Source organism: Acinonyx jubatus, chromosome X (genome assembly GCF_027475565.1).
Source record: "Acinonyx jubatus isolate Ajub_Pintada_27869175 chromosome X, VMU_Ajub_asm_v1.0, whole genome shotgun sequence".
NCBI classification, from domain to species: domain Eukaryota; kingdom Metazoa; phylum Chordata; class Mammalia; order Carnivora; family Felidae; genus Acinonyx; species Acinonyx jubatus.
This window is the reverse complement of record NC_069389.1, coordinates 89,733,515-89,748,417: the sequence shown is the minus strand read 5'-3', so window position 1 is coordinate 89,748,417 and position 14,903 is coordinate 89,733,515. Positions and strand designations below refer to the sequence as shown.

General features: G+C 39.2%; 1 pseudogene; it reads right to left on the bottom strand.

Moving 5' to 3' along the window:
- Positions 1-14,625, bottom strand: part of LOC113597840 (proteasome subunit beta type-1-like) — a 61,049-nt pseudogene extending 46,424 nt beyond the window's left edge.
- Between the last annotated feature and the right edge of the window lie 278 nt (positions 14,626-14,903).

Here is a 14,903-nt window from a genome sequence, read left to right as displayed (position 1 = left end):
CACGTTTTAGTATCAAGGAAATATTAACTTCATAAATGGGGAAGCGTTCTGTCCTTTGTTTTCTGGAAAGGATAGTATACAATTAGTCTTAATTCTTTAAATATTTGACAGAATTCTCCAGTGAAACCATAACTAAAGTTTTCTTTTTGGAATGTTAGTTTTTTAAGTCATGAATTTAATGTATTTAATAGTTACAGGACAGTTTAGGTTATCTATTTTATCTTAGCTGAGATTTTATAGCTAGTGAGTTTTCAAGAAATGGGTGTATTTTCTAACTTGTCAAATCTATAAACACAAAGTTGCTCATAGTACTCTCTTATTAGGTTCAGAAAGGCTACAGGATCTTTGGTAATATTCCCAGCTTATTTTTGATATTGATGATCTGTGTATATTCTCTTTATTTTTGTCAGTCTTGCCAGAGATTTGTCCATTGTTGTGACTATTTTCAAGGAACCAGATTTTCATTTCATTAATTTTTCTATATTGTTTTTTTGATTTCAGTTTAATTGACTTCTGCTTTTATCTTTACTATTTCCTTCCTTCTTCTTGCTTTAGGTTTATTTTGCTCTTCTAGTCTCTTAAGGTAAGGACCTAGATTATTAATTTGAAATTTTTCCTCTTCATTCAGTTGTATATCTGTTTTAAATTCTAGTTGAGACTTCCTCCATGATCCATGAATTATTTATATTTGTGGTATTTCATTTCCAAGCATTTAATGATTTTCCTTTGCCTTTGTGTTGTTATCTTATTCAAGTTTGTGGTCGTCAGAGATTACAATTCTCTTACATTTCTTGAGATTTGTTTTATGATCCAGGAGATTGCATATCATGGTGAATATTTAATGGGTGCTTTAAAAGAATGCATATTGTGCTGTTTTGGGGTGAAGTGCTCTCTCTATATATAAATTAGATACTCGGAGTTGATTGTTTTGTTTATATCTTCTCTATCTTTGATGATTTTCTTAAACAGAGAATCTGTTAAAAAACTACTCGGGCACTTGGGTAGCTCAGTCGGTTGAGCGTCTGACTTTGGCTCAGGCTATGATCTCACGGTTTGTGAGTTCAAGTCCCACATCAGGCTCTGTGCTGACAGCTCAGAGCCTGGAGCCTGCTTCAGAATTTGTGTCTCCCTCTCTCTCTCAACAGCCCCCCGCTTCTCTCTCTCTCTCTCAAAAATAAATAAACATTACAAAATAATAATGGAAAACTATTAAATGTAATTCTATTCGTTGCTGAGACTTGGGTTTTGAATTTCCCAAATACAACTGTGGATCTATGTCTCTTTTCAGCTCTGTCAGCTATTGTGTCATGTGCTTTGAAGCTCTGTTGTTTGGTTTGTATGCATTTAAGATCATTATATCTTCCTGGCATATTGCTTTTCTTTTTATGATGTGATGCCTCTTTTTTATATATACAATTTCCAGAGCTGGATATATAGTTGTTTTTAGCAGGAGGGATAGGGAAAAGTATGTCTGTTCATTGTCTCTGGAACAGAAGTCTCAAAACTTACTTTTAAACATGAATAGATTGAGTGAAATTATGTTATTTCAAAAAAATGAGGATCTGTTTAATTTCCATTGGTTGTTTTCAAGGTAACTGATGAAGGAAATCTACTACTACAAAAAGCAATGCTACAGGAATATTCCCAAGAGGTATGTTCAAGGCTGTGAATGTCAACAAAACAGATGAGAAATAATCTAAATGCCCATCAGTAAAGGATTGATTAAATAGTTTGGGGCCCATCCATGGTTGATATTTAGCCAGCATTAACAAATGCAAATAAACTTGCCGGTAAACTATTGAAATAATTCCAGAATAGCCTGTTGATAGCTGCTGCTTTGACTCCCATACCAAGTACACCCCTCCGGCACTCTGGCCATTTTGATCCTTTCCCTAGGACACCTTGAAATTCTCCACAATCTAACAATTCAAGACTTAACATTTGCATAGCAAGAGGCTTCAGGGCCATGCTTTACCACTCTGACCGGTGCCCGTTCTGATTGGTCGGAACCCATGTTCTACTAGATGTTAAATACTTTATGTATCACTCCTTGGTCCATATATACCACAGAATACCATAGAATACCATACAGCTATTAAAAAAAAATGAAGGGAGCTCCAGGTAAGCATAACAGATTGAATAAAAACATTTATCTTCACTCATTTCTAAAATCTCACTTAAGTGACAGCAAAGAATTTTAACACTCATAAAACCCAAAGGGACAAAGAGAACAACAAGAGACGACAGCAGAAAAGAAATGTCAACACAAGTTTTAGAAGCTGGAAAGCAGATGGACAGGTGGTAACTGACTTAGCAGAGTAGATAATACTGAAACCTAAGCCTGAAACTGGGTAGAAGCCAAAAAAAAAAAAGAAAAAAAAGAAAAAAAGAAAAAAGAAAAAGAGAAAAAGAAAAAGAAGAAAAAGAAAAAGAAAAGCAAGGCAATTCATGCACCTCTACACGCGGGGGTGTTTGTAGGACTGAAAACAGAGAGATTGGCAGTTACTATGAGGAGTATGTAGCTCCTCTTAAGTTCACTCATGCACTCCATGGAGTAATTTCTCTGTGACAATGCATGTAGAAGACTGGGGTGGGAAGGGGCGGAGGGGGCAATTCTTGCTGGAAAAGTTTAGAAGGACTAGAGTGAGTTGCCACGCTGAAAGCAAAGATGCAAAGATGTGAAGTCCGAATATTACCTAGTGTTATAGCCAAGAATATCACTACTCGGGCTTATTATCGCCTTAGAGGAAACTGGAATATTTGTCTCTGTGGAAACTGAAGTGTCCGTGGAAAAGACCTAAAAATAGTGACATTTTGGAGAACCCCAGTGAAAAAGTGGAGTTGCAACCTTTCAACTCAAAAGGAAATGTACCACATAACAGTGTTTATTCATGTACAAAGAACTTCTAATCAGCGTCTTCATCTCTTACTATGATATATAAACGGGCCATCCAGGAAAGAGAGATGAAAACAATAAAACAGGGGTGTCTGGATGGCTCAGTCTCCAAGTTGTGAGTCCAAGCCCCACACTGAGTGTAGAGGTTACTTTGAAAAAATACAATCTTAAAAAAAAAAGATTCTAAAAACAATAAAACAGAAAAAGTGAGCTTGTAGGAAACAAAATTCAAGGAACCGAAGAAAATTTATAAAAAAGAAACCTTCCCTTTCAGAGAGATGAGAATATACAGCATTCATTAACAATTGGGTACAGGGGCGCCTGGGTGGCTCAGTCACTTAAGCTTCAGACTTTGGCTCAGGTCATGATCTCATGGTTCGTGGGTTCAGGCCCCCATCGGGCTCTGTGCCGACAGCTCGGAGCCTGGGTCCTGCTTCCAATTCTGTGTCTCCCTCTCTCTCTGCCTCTCTCCTGCTCGTGCACTGTCTCTCTCTCTCAAAAAAATAAATAAACATAAAAAAAATTTTTAATTAAAAAAATAAAGGAGAAAGCATTAAGAATGCTAGGCAACAAGTTTTTCAAGGAAAACTTTTCCAAAAATGATGGGAAGACACCTAAGAAAGTTGTGAACAGAGGATGATGATACAGAATTGTATTTTGACCACTACACGGAGAATATCCCACCCAAGGTCGTCTTGAAAGTTACTCTGGTGGACGGATGGCTGAATGGCAACCAGGCTGTCTAACCTTACATCATCATGCTTCCCTTGCCCATCCAAAGCTTACCATTACTGTACCCAGACCTCTCCTCACCTGAACCAATATCAAATCTTGCAGACCTGCTATCCACCTCACCAATATCAAATCTCGTTCTTGCCAGGCCTTTTCAGCTAATTATCTAAATAAATGTCTGCTAAATAAAACCTGTGCTACGATGTTAATGACAGATGACAGATTCATACACCCAGAGTTACTTGCATTTCAACAGACTACTCACAGAGGTCAAAGACCTTCTAATTTCAAATGAGCTAGTGAGGGAAATAGTTTTTTAAAGGTAGAAGGGAAGGAAAAATACGATAAAAACAGAGAGAGAGGCAAACCCTAAGAGACTCTTAAATACAGAGAACAAACTGAGGGCTGCTGGAGAGGAGGGGGGTGGGGGATGGGCTAAATGAGTCATGGACATTAAGGATGACACTTTTTGGGATGAGCACTGGGTGTCATATGTAAGAGATGAATCACTGGGTTCTACTCCTGAAGCCAAGACTATACTGTATGTTAACTAACGTAAAGTTAAATTAAAAGAAAAAAAAGGTAGGAATCCTCAAATCTCACAACATACACAGTCATCTAATTCACCAACGGGCAAAACTAGCTAGAAATATGTGTAATACAATATATAGTCAGGGACTTGGCTATTCACATGGTCATGGTGAGCCATAAATCGCGGCTCCTCACCCTGCTAAATAATAAAGAGATCCAAAAAGGAGAAATGTTTTTCAGATCATCACATGGTTATCCTGGCTTGAAATAATTTTATTTTTTTATTTTTAATTTTTTAATGTTTATTTATCTTTGAGAGAGCGAGAGAACAGGAGAGGAGACACAGAGTATGAAGCAGGCTCCAGGCTCTGAACTGTCAGCACAGAGCCCGACGCGGGGCTCGAACTCACAAACCGCAAGATCATGACCTGAGCCGAAGTCAGAAGCCTGACGGACTGAGCCACCCAGGTGCCCCGAAATAATTTTAAACATGATCCAAGAAATGTTAGTGGTTAATGAGTTTGCCGCTAAAACATACCTCAAATTTAAAATCCAGTATGTTTAGAATGAAAGCACTGAGAGATGATCAAGTCCACTTAAAGCTGCTTTTTATCAAGATGCTATACTGTAATCTGATACAATGGAGCGTCTGAAAAGAAATGAGATGTTTTCACAATAGAAGATACAAAGGGATTGAATGCAATCAACTCATTTATAGTGGTAATCCAATCACATTAAAACATGTAGACCAAGGTAATTGGCAAAAGAACCATGCCCAGAATAACACTTAAGTCATATCAGGTCATTCTGAGCAAACATACTGGACAATTCCATAACTTTGAAATCTAAGGAAAGTGATAGGGGACTGAGGGATTTTAGTAAACGCAGCAAGCACATATCTCAAGTTGAGAGCTATCAAATTCGCATTGTGAACTTTAGCACAAATCTCGCTGCAACTCAGGGGGCATGTTCTAATTCTGGCAATAACATTTACTGAAGTGTTCTGAAGGTCTTCAAGTAAATGGTATCTAAGTCAAAGTGTAAGATCTGAGTTAGGGCATAAGGAGGAATACCAAAATCAATACATTGGGATATATAACGTGAGGATATTATTTAAATGCTTTGCAATATGCGATGGGGCCAGGAACTCACTTTGGTATGCTGGGTACGGTGGCAAGAGCCCAATACTCAATGCCACATTCTCTGAGGGGCAGGCGGCAACGATGCCATAACATTCCACAAATGTCCTTTCACACGGTAAAAATATTTCTGACAGTCACTCTGCCCAAACCTTCCTATTCATAACCCTGTCAGCTGGCGTGTCACTCACAGTGACAGGAAAGGAGAGAAGGAAAGATGATCGTGGTAAAGAAGAGGGTAGGAGTTAAATCACTACATGGTGAACAAGCAAGTTGCACCTGAACTGCCCGTTGTCACACGGATGGCTGACACACTCCTGACTCAAAGGGCTGCGGGGGGCGAGGGGGGGGGGATATTCTGGTTGCCTTAAGGGAAATGAATAGTGCTAATATTCATATGATTGCAATCCAAAAGAATGGCATGAAATCCAGTTGAAATCGAATGTCAAAAGATGGTAAATCCTGAAGGGATCTTGATGGGAGGGACACTTCATCCGGTGATTTTTTTTTTTCCCCGCGGTAGCCAAGCTTCAAATTGAATCCTATACAGTGTTCAGTAAGTAAGTTAAAGAGACCCATTTTGACTGAGGGGGCTAGCTAGTACTCCCTTCTCATCCCCCACAACCGCCAGGCTCATCTCTAAGGCATTCCTGACCTCTCCAAGCACGTGATTCTGCCCAGGGTCTCCTGGAGTCAGTCCAGATTTCTCCTAAACCTATGCATCGAAACATTGCCTGCCTCAGGTCATATGATCCTCCTTAGTTTCCCCAAAGAAGCACTTGACATTGCTATCTCTCATTCACTGAGCGGCTTCAGCAACTCAGAAAAGCTTTACTGTAAAGAAATCTTTAGGAATATAGATTATACGTAAATGTAAGTGATGTTTATTTCAAAGAAGTGGTCACAATGTTAGAAACCAAGTAGGGTCAGTCTTAAGACGCTACTACAGTTTGTTACCATATTTTGTTTCATGTTTGCTTTTTTTCTCATTAACATTCTGTGGCATTCTGTGGCATTTTCAGAAAGGATCTGTAATATGCAAACTGAAACATTGCCTTTTTTAGGTAGCTGCAACATTTTTTTAGAACTTAATTGTCTTGGTAGGAAAAAATGTTACCAAACTATTTGTTGCATATTTGGTCATGCTAAGCTGTGAGCTATGTAATAATATGTGACTAGCCGTCTTGCATTTAACCTTTGTTTCAAGAGAAAAAAAAAAAATCGAATAGGTTTGCCTTAGGGCATCTTAATGACCAAAACAATCGCATCATTTCATTTCAGACTCTTCAGAAAAGGTGGCGATGGATCAAATCCAGATTTTTTTTTTTCCCCCTGGCCATGATTTGTAATAATGGTCTCTTAAGACACAGAATCAATTTGACTGATTTTGCCTTTGCGTCCATTCTAGTGTGTTCCTTCTCAATGACCCTCGGTAGGCCTGTGGTCAGGAGTTTCACAGCCACAGGAATTACTTTTCACATGAAGCTGAACTTTCTTTGTCTGACATTTATTTTTAGGCAGCCTGAGAGAAGATTGTGGCTCTTGTGCACTGGATTTTTGTTTCCTTCATTGTTTGAAGCAGCCGTGATTTTCTGCTTTAGGTCTGTTTGGTTTGGGACAAGGTGACAACATGACCCAGGAGGGTAGGCATTCGTATCCAGAGTTGCCTGAGAATTTTTGTTATCTCCATGACCCCCATACACCCCAGCTCCACTGCTCCATTCTGGATGGTTCTGCTAGTTCTCCAGGCCATGCGAGATGCTTAGTTCTCTTCCCACTATCCTGTTTGATGTCTGGAAAGGCCTTTTACTTTGATCCAGTCAAGATAAGGTGACTCATTGTAACCAGAACATTTATAAAGAAAACTAAAGGAAAATAAAGCAAAAACAGAAATATAGCAAGGGATGATATCTCAGACCAAACTGGTTATTCTAACTTAAAATCCACTTTAGCTCAGTTTGGCTAGTGCAATTTCAAAAAAAAAAAAAAATCTGTTTCTTCCTTTTGCCTCACTCTTTCTGGGAAACAAAGAGCATGCTAGAATAAGCTATTAAGACTTTTATTCTGGAGTAGATTTAAGTTGACACCAGTTTCAGATAAGTGGGATCCTTAGTTTCTCTTAGAACTTAATTTGCGGGGCACCTGGGTGGCTCAGTCAGTAAGGCGTTGATTTTTTTTTTTTAATTTTTTAATGTTTATTTTTGAGAGAGAGAGACAGAGAGAGACAGACAGAGAGAGAAAGACAGAGAGAGACAGAGACAGACTGTGATCAGGGGAGGAGCAGAGAGAGAGGGAGACACAGAATTGAAGCAGGCCCCAGGCTCTGAGCTGTGGGCACTGAGCCAGATGCGGGGCTCAAACTCATAAACCAGGAGATCATGACCTGAGCCGAAGTCGGATGCTTAACCAACTGAGCCACCCAGGCACCCCTCTTGTTCACTTCTTTTAAGACATATTCATCAACCACTTGAATTCTTCTCCTAATGTTCTAGTCATGGTGGCCCCTTCAAAGCATCAGGGACTCTTTACCTCTTTCTTTCAGATGGAACTCTGCACTCTTTGGAAATACCCACTAAGTTCCATTTGTCCTCTATTCATTTTCAGAGTAGAGCTCACCGGCATGCCCTTGGCCCAATGGATGGTCAGGACATTCCAGGTTACCTGGTTTTTCTATGTTCCTGGGGGCAATCATCCTCTCCTTGGATACAGCCTCCAGAATTGAATCCAGAGTGATGTGGCCAAAAAGTAATGGTATTCCTCATTTCTTATTCATGAATATGCATAACCTGAATATAACTAATATGTGTACTTAGCCTTCACAGTAGAAGCTAGTTAAGGGGCGCCTGGGTGGCTCCGTTGGTCAAGCCTCCGACTTGGGCTCAGGTCATGATCTCACGGTTGGTGAGTTTGAGCCCCGCGTCGGGCTCTGGGCTGACAGCTCAGAGCTCAGAGCCTGGAGCCTGCTTCAGATTCTGTGGCTTCCTCTCTCTCTGCCCTTCCCCGTCTTGTGCTTTGTCTCTCTCAAAAATAAACTTTAAAAAATGTTTTAATTTTTTTTTTATTTTTTAATATATTGTCAAATTGGCTTACATACAATATCCCGTGCTCATCCCAACAAGTGCCCTCCTCAATGCCCATCACCCATTTTCCCCTCCCCCACCCCCCAATCCACCTTCAGTTCTCTGTATTTAAGAGTCTCTTGTGGTTTGCCTCCCTCCCTCTCTGTAACTATTTTTCCCCCTCCCTTCCCCCATGGTCTTCTGTTAAGTGTCTCAAGATCCACATATGAGTGAAAACATACGATATCTGTCCTTCTCTGACTGACTTATGCCACTATGTTTTTTAAAAAAAAGAAGCTAGTTAAGGACTGCACCTTTCAGTAGAGTAGTATGTTTAACATACTTCATTAGCAAAGGTAAAGAAGCATGTTGTCACCATTTATTAGCTTAGGTAATCCTATGAAAATAAATACATAATTCCACAAAGAGAACCATGATGGGTGTAGTGTGGGTACAAAAAAAACACAGTAGCGTGATGGCACTTTCAATGTAAAGTAACATGACAGAGTTGGGGCTCACTGTCTCACTTTTGCACCTCTGAAGGCAACGTGGTCGAAAGAACAGTTCGATCTGCCTTTGCTTGCTCAGACAGGTTGGAATTCATTGAGAATGGGGACCAAGTCTTCCTTTCTTCAGATATTCTTTTTCTTAAAAATTTTTTTTTTACATTTATTTATTTTTGAGAGACAGAGACAGAGCACAAGTGAGGGAGGGGCAGAGAGAGGAAAGACAAAATCCAAAGCAGGCTCCAGGCTCTGAACTGTCAGCACAGAACTCGATAGGGGGCTCAAACCCACAAACCTTGAGGTTGTGTCCTGAGCCGAAGCCAGAAGCTTAAACGACTGAGCCACCCAGGCGCCCCTCTCTAGCTATTCTTAGCACAAAATGTTTATGAACTATGGATTTCAGCTCCAACTTTGCTACTTACTGGATTTGTGGCTCTGAGCGGTTTATCTAACTTCTTTGCTCCTCAATTTCCTCATCCGTAAAATGTGAACAATAAAAATAGTAGTACTTGTAGGATTGTTCCAGAGATTAAATTAATTGCATGCAAAGGGCTCAGGACAGTTTCTGGCTCCTAGTATTTTCCTAGTTCAATAAATATAACTAACGTTATACATAAAAAAAAAACAAAACATGGTAGTGTGATATCAAATCGTTTTTCCTTTCAAGGGCTAATTTGTTTTTTTTGGGCACACCTCTCACCAGCCAGAAATTATCAGCCAACTTCTCAGAACATCCATTCTTTTCCACATGCATCGACTGTCCACACTAACGTCAAATTGATAATTTTAAAACTGTAAATCTGACTATATTACTTCTCTGGTTAAGACCCTATCATGGCTTTCGTTTGCATTGAAAATAAATTGCAAATACTTTAAGACAGCCCTACATAATCGGGTCCCTGCCTACCATTCCCATCTCATCTCATGCTACTGTCCAACTATCTTTTCAAGCTCTAGCCACACTGACCTTTTCACAGAACACTAGTCCACTCACCCTCTCCGTGGGTGGCTCCTCATTCTTCAAATCTCAGTTTAAATATGGCCATTACAGAAAGGGTTTCCCTTATGCTTAAACGAAATTAAGTAATCATTACACACAACGTGGGGCTTGAACTCATGACCCTGAGATGAAGCGGTGTATGCTCTACTAAGCCAGCCAGTGCTCCTGACAACATATTATCTAATATAAGACCTGGCACCTGGTAGGTAATCAATAAATATTTCTCCATTAAATAAATGGTAAGTAGATTATTTGTTGCCAAAATTTAGGTTTTCTTTATATACGGAAAATAAGACTAAATTAGCCGGCCTAAAAGAAGGACCTGATTTCAACCATAGTTATAACCTTGAGTACAACTGTGGAATGTTTTAGAAAGAAACAAATATAGTTTTTAGATAGCATCAACATCAAGTATTTCTTGAGACATCTGATTTGTAAAAAAAATATAATGCAAGCCTTTTAAAACTGCTTTCTCTTCAATTTAGTGCGTATTGGTTGAGAATAACTGCCTTTTCTCCTATACAGGCATAATGTTGCATAATGTTGTATATTTTAAACTATTTCTTTTCAAAGGCATATATTTGGTCCTATAGACATTGTAGTTAGAGTAAAGCCAAGAATTTGAAATTGGGATCCATTTGCCTCCTTTGCTCTTAAAATGAAGACGGCAAGGGACATCTGATGGTTGAGCATCCGACTTCAGCTCAGTTCATGATCTCACGGTTCATGAGTTCGAGCCCTGAGTCTGGCTCTCTGCTGACAGCTCAGAGCCTGGAGCCTGTTTAGGATTCTGTGTCTCCCTTTCTCTCTGCCCCTCCCCCACTCGTGCGCTGTCTCTCTCTCCTTAAAAAAAAAAAAAGTAAACATTAAAAATAAATTTAAAAAAATAAAATGAAGCCTGCCAAAAGATGACTATGATGTTGCACTGACATGTGCTAACTGGGTAACTACGGCAAACGAATAAAATCTTGAGTTACATTTTAAAAGATTCTTCAGATCAGAGAGTAGGAATGGTGAAATACCTCTGTTTTAGCCTGAAACCTACAAAAAGAAAATCCAGAGGTGGTGCTAACCTTCAAAATATTGAAGGGTATCTGCCAAAATAAGCAATTCAACTCTCATGGCATATACATTCACTAAAGGAGCAGGAAGCATGAGAAGAAATCCCTCTTCATGAAAACTGTGCCCACTAACTTTCCCTAGGAGTTTCCAGACTGTCAAGGACTCTGATTTTCTGGCAGTGTCCCCTTCAAAAGAATTGGTCCTATATTTATGACTTAGCACCAGCTGCCACAACACAAATCCTTTTATCACTGTGCTAACACAGGTCCAAAATGGCAAATACCTGAAACATGCTAAGCTCTATTTTACTATTTGGGGGCTTTATGGTCTGTTACATTTATTTGTTTGTTTGTTTTTTAAATCCATGTACACGTACCATACTGTTTTAGTTATTGTAATTTTTAAACCAGCTTCCACAATTTGTTAGAATAAGTCTACCTCGTTAGTTTTGATTTGCAGAATATACTTGTTATTCTTGGCTATATATATTCTTTAGTATGGAGTTCATTTCACCAAGGTACAAAAATAATTTCTGCGACTTCTATTGTAAATTTTATTAAAACCATCCATGAATTTGAGAGGACTTAACAACTAAAAACCATTTGTATTCTCATCTGTTTTTCAAGTTTTTTTTTTGTTTGTTTGTTTGTTTTGTAAAGTTTTGTGGTTTTCTCCCTATGGGTCCTGCACATTTATTGTCGAGACTATGCCTAGATATTTTCTGTTTAGGTGTTACAGGAAATGGATTCTATACTGTGTTTTATAACTGATTACTGAAATGTTTAGGAAAACTGGTAAATTCAAACTGTCATTCTAAATGCATTTCATTCAGATTCTCTTGTGTTAGGGAATCATCGCATTTGCAGGTATTGATCATGTCTTCTGACTTCCAGAAGTGATGTCTCTTATTGTTCCCTGTCTCATTGCCCTGGTTAGGAAATTAAATTAACAAATAAACCATAATAGTGATAGCAGCTCTTCTTATATTGTTTCTGATTTTAACAAGAGTACATTAGGGTGTTTTGCCACTGCATACGATGTTAGCTGTTGATTCAGGACAGATAGTTACTATCCCAGTAAGGAAAATATGTGATATTGTTTGTGAATTGACATGCCATTCTTCCTCTTCTAATCTTCTCCCCATTGCTCCAAATTCAGCACATGTGCTGTGGAAGAGAGGGCCACATTAGTCTTTCAATAAAACCGGCCCGTTATATTTAAGTCTTTTTAAACATTTTGAGGGTAGAGGTCAGAGGGTATTTTAAAAGCAGTCTGAATTAAAAGTAGGGCTAGTTAAGGTCTGTGGCAGATTGGAAAATATTAAACCTGAAGCGTTATGATAATGAACCCTATTTCTATGGATATGAGCCATTCATCTAGAAGGAGGGGAAGTCAATTGAATGAGTTGGTAACTTGGTTTCCACAAGGAGCTTTTCTCTGATTAGAGGCAAGGCATTTAGGAGGAAAATAAACACAAAGGGGAGAGAACCAGAAAGCCTCCTTTGCTGTGAATATTAAAGAAAAGAAGGCAAAGGACTGCCACTGCTCTCCAAATCTAATTAGCAGCACTAAGTGAGTTGTTTCCAGAAAGGATAGAAAAGACAGTTAACAGCTTTTGAAACCTGTAGGAGAGAGGAGGCCGAGCTGGGATATTTGACCATTGTTAGTTTGAGAATTGTTAAAGTAGTAGCTTAAGAAAACTGCCAGCCCTTGTCAGGATGCTGTGAAAATACAGAGTGCCAGACCTTTTCAATGCCTCGAAGCATTGTACCTGAGAATGCTCAACGTTTTCTTGAACACGGAGAGAAACACCAAGCTTTATTTAAGCTGATTAATAACAGTTGAACGTAGTGAAAAAGGCCAGCCTTTTCCATGTTATATAGATCTAGGTTTGATATAATGAGTGTTAAATGTTTGCCCTGCTTTTTTATTTCCCTCTTGTGTGCAAGATCTTTATTCATTCTAACTTAAGATATATTTCCACAACACATGTTGGTATTTAGAAGCATCCTCTCACTCTATAAATGAACGATCATTGCTCGTAAAAGAAATGAGCATTTTTAAATATTTACGTTTAAAAGTTTAAGAACATGTATGAACACTGCTTATTCTTTTGCACTATTCGAATGATCATGTGGGTATTACTTATTCAATGTAAAAAACAGGCCTATTTGCAAATATTTTCCTAGTAATATGCATTCATTGTGACAAATTCAGAAACAGGAAAATGCAGACATTTAAAATTTATAAAAAAGTCAAATTTGAGAGTGGCTCCCCACTTCTGCCCCCCCTAAGCCCAGGTAGTCACTTGTACCTGTCTGTTGTGTATTCTTTACGACTCCTTCCTATTCATATGCAAACATATAAACACAGGTTTGGTGGGTTTTTTATTTAATGTGAACATACTATATAGATTTTCTGCAATTTGCTTTATCCCCCCATGTAATTGATATATTTGCATATCTACACAGTAATTTTAGAACAGTAATTTTAAAAAAATTAATGTTCATTTATTTTTGAGAGAGAGAGAGCAAGCCAGCGGGGTTGGGGCAGAGAGAGAGGGAGACACAGAATCCGAAGCAGGCTCCAGGCTCCAAGCTGTCAGCACCGAGCCTGACGCGGGCTCAAACTCACGAACCGTGAGATCATGACCTGAGCTGAAGTCGGACGCTTAACCCACTGAGCCACCCAGGCGCCCCTAGAACAGTAATTTTAGAAACAGGCAGATTTCCATAGAAAAAAGCCTCATCTAGGTAAATGCACTATTGTACCAAACCTGTAAGGCCAGATTGAACGCCATCCACTTGGGGGCAGCTACTGGAATTGTGAGCTAAAGTCTTAAAGTAGTGATTCTCACTCAGTCCCAGGAGAATGACTTATCAATTTCTTGAGAGCAGGGCTGTGAAATCGAGACCATAAACTCTCTTCTGAGAACTGCTTTATCTCCAAATGATGCAACAAATTACCTATTATCAAGTCGCTTGCACGATACAGTTGTCCTCATAAGCAGACAAGGGAGAGAACACATAGGCCCTGGTCTCAAGGATTGCTCAGACCAGTGGTTCTCAAACTCTAATGTGTACCGAAAATCACCAGAGCACTTACTAAAACACAGGCTGCGGGGCTCCACACCCAGAGCTTCTGATTCTCAGGCGGGGGGGCCCAAGAATTTGCATTGCTAGCAAGGTCTCAGAGGACGCTGCTCCTCAAGTCTCAGGATCCCATTTTGAGAACCACTGCCTCAAGAAAAAAAGAAAAAAAAAATCAATCCCTGTAGTAGGCATCCATTTCCCAACGTATTTGACTTAGACAAACAAACTTCACATCACGGAATTCACCGAAAGGCAAACAAAGCAGACCCAAATGAGAATTTCTATATCACGTACTCCTTAACTCTCCAGCGTTTAAAACCTACTGCAGCAAAAGAGGCTGAAGCCTTCATTTCTATTCACTGGGTTGAAAACGCAGCTCTTTTTTTTCTTTTTCACACCTTCTTACCTCCCACCTAGCTAGTTCCCCAATATGCCACCTGAGAGCCACCACTTTTTTGAAACCTATTGTAATCCTAGAATGAACAACCAATGCATATTGTGTTCCAACTAAGGATAAGATCCTGGTGAGAAATGTAGTCTTTCAAAAGAAGCCCTTTTTCATTCTCAACACTTACCGGGGGCTCGTCTTCCACGCTATTGTCCAACATTCTTCTGAGAGAGTGTAAGGAAGGCATAAAGAGCTCGGGGCTCCAGTCTTAGCTTCGCACTTCTTGCCCACGTCATCAAAACTCTCTACCTTCAGTTTTCTCATCTGTAAAACTGATATAACAGTAACATCTACCTGAAAGGTCGTAAGGATTCAACGAGGTGATGTGAGACGATGTGTAAAGTACTTAGCATAGTACCTGGCCCTTAATAAATGTTCACTAAATAGATGTTACTATTCCTACTGCTACTTCATAGTAAATAATTGGAATAGAGAATT